Below are 6454 nucleotides of genomic sequence, written 5' to 3'. Positions count from 1 at the left end.
TGTAGCGTTAATAACATAATAATAATTTAGATTTAGATTTATAAATTGAAGAGAATAAAAGATAAGGGGTTAGTCACCTAGATCTTTTTAAATAGAACTGGGATAATTGGTAAAGTGGGATAATATTTTGACACTGGGATAATTTAGTGGAACAATGATGAGTAATTCTTAAAGTGTGATAATTTGGTAGGATAATTTGGTGGGATAATGATGGATAATATTATGAAGTTGCATAATTTGGTAGGATAATTTGATGGGGGTAATAATGGGTATAAATTACTATTGTTAATAATTGTATATTAAAAATAATATAATATTGATAAGCAAATTCTAGTAATAACTATAAAACATAATGCAATAAAGCATCACTATTAATCTCAAATAATAAAATAATTTACAAATAAATAAAAATCTAAATCCCTAGGGTGACTCGACTTCCATCATCCCACATGGCTTCTATCATCCCACATGACATCTGACATAGAATTTCTCCAAGCTCCTAGAGCTGCTCGTTAAGTCTGTAACTCGTCTTCTTTATCGGAGTCATCGTCTGCATCAGTAACATTTCGTGGAGCTTTTAATGGAGGATCATAAATGTCGAAGTTCAAATCTCATAACATCATAAAGAAAGAAAAATAAGCATTTTTCAGCCATTAGCCCTTTGGACCAATCTCATCATGATCGCTAAAACCAAATCAGTAAATAAATGAAATGTACACAGGAATCATCCATGGCTGCTAAACAGATGATCGACAGATGAACTATAAATATCCCAATCAATTTACTGAGCCGATTTAATAATAATAGATATCACCATTAGCCATTCAACATCTAATCATCAATGTGATCGCAAAGTTGCTTTCTAACTTATAAAAAAACAAAAATAGCCTGCATATCTTTAGCACTAACCCACCAACACTATATCCTTAACCTAAACCACTATTGTGGAGAGAAAACTTAGATCAAACAAATAATAATAAAGTAATTTAACGTCAAAAAGCTATCAATAAAGTAATACATCTTGAAGATAATAATAAAAGATCTAATCATCAAAAAAAACAAAGTAAAGACAGAAAAATGAACGGATGATTGACTTCATGGCAGAGAAAATTTCTAGGCGGAGAAACTAACCAAGAGGGAGGGATGCGGCGTTTTATTTTTTTCCCCAATTGTATTCTTTCCAATGTGTGGGATAATTATGACCAATTATCTCAATTCTAATTCTAGTAGAATTCTACTTGACTAACGCACCAAAAAAATAATACAGTTCTAGTTCTACAAAAGTTCTACTTGACTAACACTATAAAAAAATATCTCATTTCCTAGTTCTATGTGACTAACACCTTAAAAATTTATCCCACAAATTATCTCAGTTCAAGTTTTAAGTTCTAAATGACTAACCCCCCTAAGTAACTTTGGATACAAAGGAGGGGAGGCGAGTGGAGTGATTGAGGTAAATCCAGCAAGAGGGAATGCAAAAGGGAGGGGTGAGATCTAATTAATTATGTTTGGGTAGACAACAAGAGGATGTGAAAGTTCACTATAATACGTGTTTGTTGAGTAGATGGTGGAAAGAGAAGGGAAACAACTTGATCAATATTTCATTCTAAAGATATATTATACACTTTTATTAAATATGAATATTTTAGTTTTCCCTAGGACGATCTTGAAATCTAAAGAAAAATTCACTTATAATCTCTCCTCTCCCCCTCCCAATTTGTCCACTTTAAGAGGATTAAGAAAGTGGATGGATTTTCTAGCATTTAGCCATCCCGTCTCCTCTCCTTGCAAATAACAAAGTGCAGAAAAACAGGATTTTAGAAGGGTTAATATTATAACCTTCCCCTCTCCTCCAAAAAAAATCTATCCAAACTCAGCTAAGTGTTGGGAGAGTTTATATTTTAGAAGCTTATGAGTCATGTTGGCTTTTGTTTTTTATCGTAAAATTCTTATAAAAGTTATATGGATAGAAAAAACATTTACTTGGTCAAATCGAACTTATTTATATGATGAGCTTATAAACTAGTTTTTCAAAAGTTGAAAAATCTTAACGTTTCTTTAAATGGGGCTTATAAATCACCTTGTTGGTGATTTATCAAAACAGTTAGATATGAAAAAGATTAGCTCACAAGCTAATTAATTTGACCAAAAAAAGCTCTCCCTAACGAATATGGAGATTACGTCCTTGGCTAATAGGAACAAATAACCTTATTATGCTCTAATGTGGTTTTACTTTATAAAATAATCATCCTTTTCAGCGAAGGATAAATTTTATAGAAACCCCTGAACTTTCAAGAGATCTTTAGTAAACTACCTCGAATTCTTTTTCCCCGCAAAATGCATGAAACTTTAGGTGCATCGCAAAATTCCTCCTAAACTTTCAAATATTTTCTGCGGACTCCTAACGATTTTAATGACGTAGAACATTTCTTCTATTATGTAGCTTGGTGATCCATTAACACTGCAAAGGTTCCATGGGAAAAAGTTTAAGAGGTTGTGTGAGATACCCAATGACCTAGAGTTGTGAGGGTTTTGTTAGGACAAAAAATTTCAGGAAATTTTGAGAATAATCTCGGACAATTTGAGAGTTTCGTGAAATTGACCCTTTAATTAATGAATTCCATCAATGAGTTTTTTGGGCAAAATTATTAGTTTGGTATATTTTGACATTTTTGTAGACACTATATACAAACTAGTTATATTTTCTTACTCTGGTGACGATATAATATATTTTGTGCAATACGGTGATAAATACACTTTTTTTTGCCCGGAAGCCAAAATTTCGGTGAGTTCAGTCACATGACAACTCATGTGTGTCCTACGTGGCTTCCAACATGAAAGGCTGTTGAGCTCAGATTTGTGGTTAAAAGGGGGCTCTTTTTTCAAATTAGGCCTTAAAAGAGTTAGGGTTCAATTTGGATGTGTTCCTCTTCCTCCTATGGTTAAATTGGGTTAGATCAACTTAAATTTAACCCTAAGAGAGCTTAATGTTGAAGAACTCATCTCCAGATTCAGTTGCTCTAACTCATTAACCCTAGACAGAAGAAGAATATCCCCAAATTGAACCGTAAATCTTTTGAACGCTCATTTGAATAAAGAACCACTTGCAGCTCATAATTTTGAGTCCAACTACTTTCCACGTTGGAGGCCACGTAGGGCACACGCGAGTGATCAATGGAGCTTTGCTACAGGGACCCAAAATATGGGACCAATAAAGGGGACAAGTGAGGTGTTCCCCTTCTATTAGATAATGAGTTGACCATCATTAATGATGACCAATTCATTATCCAATAGGAGGGGGACACCTCACTTGTCCCCTTTATTGGTCCCATATTTTGGGTCCTTAAAGAATTTTTCATAAAATAATATATCATCTATGTACGGAAATTCTTCTAATTGAATGGAATGTTTCTTAAAATAATTTTTCAGGTTAAATTAAATTCATAGATCTTTTGGCTTATTTTGCCTTTTTTTCCCCTCAGTGTTTTTCTGTGTACATTTCTCCTGTTCGTTTGCCAACTCCTGTTCGTTTGCCTTAAAAAAAAATGGGAAATCAAAGAAATGGAAAATGAAGAATTGTTTTGGAGTGTTCGGTTGGCTAAAAAAAAGGAAATCAAAGAAATGGAGATGAGATGAGATGAGTTGTCACATTATTATTGGATGATGTGAGTGATTTTTTAAGAAAACTAGTTTTGATGTTGTTCGGATGGCGAAAAAAAAAAGGAAATGAATTATAAGAAACTTATTTCCTGTAGTTTTCTTGTTTTCTTTTGTTCGGTTCATTCTTAAAAATACCTCCTCCTCTATGTGCGATTTGGCTCGCACACTAAAGCGCGAGGCAAACAGCACGGTCCATTGTTTGGTGTGAAAATGAAGTTTTATCAATACCAAAAATGTTAACAGTCGAATACAGCCAGCACGAAAAGGAAAAAAACAGTTTTAAGTGCAAACTCTTCGCGTCACTGCTCCAACCATGCGCTAACATTTAACCTGCAGGCATCAACAAATTATTTACAAGCTTCTTGATAAAGTTACTCCGAAACGAAACAAATGTGATTAAAAACAAAAGGATAACATTAAGCGCCCTTTTTAGCTTAAATATCCTTTTCGCTTTCTCAGCATGAAAGAACGGAGCTCGAACGCTTGATGGCACGAGCGGCACAGAAGTGTGCCTTCGGAACAGTTTAACATGAAGCGGAGCTTTTGAAAAAGACGTACAAAAAAAGGAGATGTCCGCATCGAAAATCCCACGCCATCGGAAACGCCAATGGTCAGGATCGCCAGATATCACGGGCGAGTGGATGACGTAACACGATCCAGCTGTATTGTACCGGCAGCCGTTTGATTTGACTAAAGCATAGAATATTGTCTCACATTTTAAAACATAAAATTTGAGCTCCCCACCGTTTTTTATAGTTCCACTTATTTTCTTATCGGTTAGATTGCGTGTGGTCAATTTGTTTGCACAGAAATAACCAAAATGCTATTTAGCTCGCGCCCCCAACCCGCGTTCAACTCGCAAGAGAGAGGAACATAGGGGTGAGCCCCCACAGCTAGGGCCCATTCCATGTTCCTCTCTCTTACGAGTTGGGCGCTAGTTGGGGGGCGCGAGCCAAATAGCACCGCTGCAGAAATAAATCATAAAGTAACATAAGTAATAGCCATGAAGTTTACTTCTGGAAAATTGTGTCGATACCCTAAAATTAATATCTTCGTATGCTGCAGGCTTTTTATTTTTTTTCATGAGATTCAAGTTCAAGAAGTGTCAAATCATGTGCTACAACTCTCTTTTAGCAATTATTACCCGCTAACTAAGTATCGAGAAGATAAAAAGCATTAAACCAAAAAGTATTTTTATCTACTATATTCTTTCATGTTAGGTCTAATTTCATATTAGGTCTAATTACAGGTCATGTTATGTCTAATAATAGTCCGTATTAAGTCTAATTTCAGTTCATGTTATATCTAATAATAGTTCATGTTAAGTCTAATAATAGTTCATGTTAGATCTGATTTCATGTTAAGTCTAATAATAGTTCATGTTAGGTCTAATAATAGCTCGTGTTAGGACACATAATAATTCATGTTAGGTCTAATTTCAAATTAGACTTAACATGAAGTAAATTAGACTTAAAAGAAATTTAACATGAAGTAAATTAAACCTAACATGAACTGTTATTAGACTTAATATGAACTGAATTTAGACTTAACACGAATCAAATTGGACTTAACATGAAATTAGACCTAACATGAATTGTTATTAGACTTAACATGAACTGAATTTAGACTTAACACGAACTATTATTAGACTTAACATGAAATTAAATCTAACATGAACTATTATTAGGCTTAACATGAACTTTTATTAGACCTAACATGAACTGAAATTAGTCTTAACATAAACTATTATTCGACCTAACATGAACTATTATTAGACCTAACATGAACTAAAATTAGACTTAACATGAACTATTATTAGACTTAAGATAAACTAAAATTACACCTAACATGAACTATTATTAGGCTCAGAAACTATCATTAGACCTACCATGAACTGAAATTAGACTTAATATAAACTATTACTAGACCTAACATGAACTATTATTAGGCTTAATATGAACTATTATTAGATCTACCATGAACTAAAATTAAACTTAACATGAACTATTATTAGACTTAACATATAAACTAGACCTAACATGCTATTATTAGACTAACATGATCTGAAATTAGACCTAACATGAACTATTATTAGACCTAATATGAACTATTAATAGACGTAACATGAACTATTATTAGACTTAATGTGAATTGAAATTAAAGCTAACATAAATTCTAAATAGACCTAACATGAAAGAATAGAGGAGAAATAACATTTTGGGATTTTGTATTTTTTATGCTCTCTATGTTTAGTTGGCGGGGTAATAATTGCTAAAAGAGAGCTGCAGCACATGATGTGACACTTATTGTGGCTGAATCACATTAGGAAAAAGTGAAAGGATTGCAGCACATGAATATATTGATTTTGGGGACTTGACACAATTTTTCTTTACTTCTGTTATTTTTGAGGAAAAAAATTGCTTCTTTCTAAAAAAAATTTATTTCTTTCGCTTTCTTAATTTCTTGGGAAAATTGCTTTTAGGCCACAAATTTGAACTTTCAATGTGCCTCAACCCCTCCTATATTTTTAATGTGCTTTAGCCCCTTTTTTTGAAAAAAATGTGCCCCACCACTTTTTTTAATGTTAACTCTTACAGCTAACATGTTAACTCTTACAAATAACATGTTAACTCTTACAGCTAACATGTTAACTCTTACAGATAACATGTTAACTCTTACTAATGTGCCCACGCGAAGTTCCTCAGGACGGCGCAGGCGACGAAACAGGGGAGAGGGCAGAGGGGGACCGGAGGAGGAGGAGGGAGGAGGAGGAGGAAGGTGCAGCGGGGGAGGG

This window comes from Asparagus officinalis, chromosome 2 (assembly GCF_001876935.1).
Source record: "Asparagus officinalis chromosome 2, Aspof.V1, whole genome shotgun sequence".
NCBI classification, from domain to species: domain Eukaryota; kingdom Viridiplantae; phylum Streptophyta; class Magnoliopsida; order Asparagales; family Asparagaceae; genus Asparagus; species Asparagus officinalis.
Note: the sequence above shows the minus strand (reverse complement) of the source record.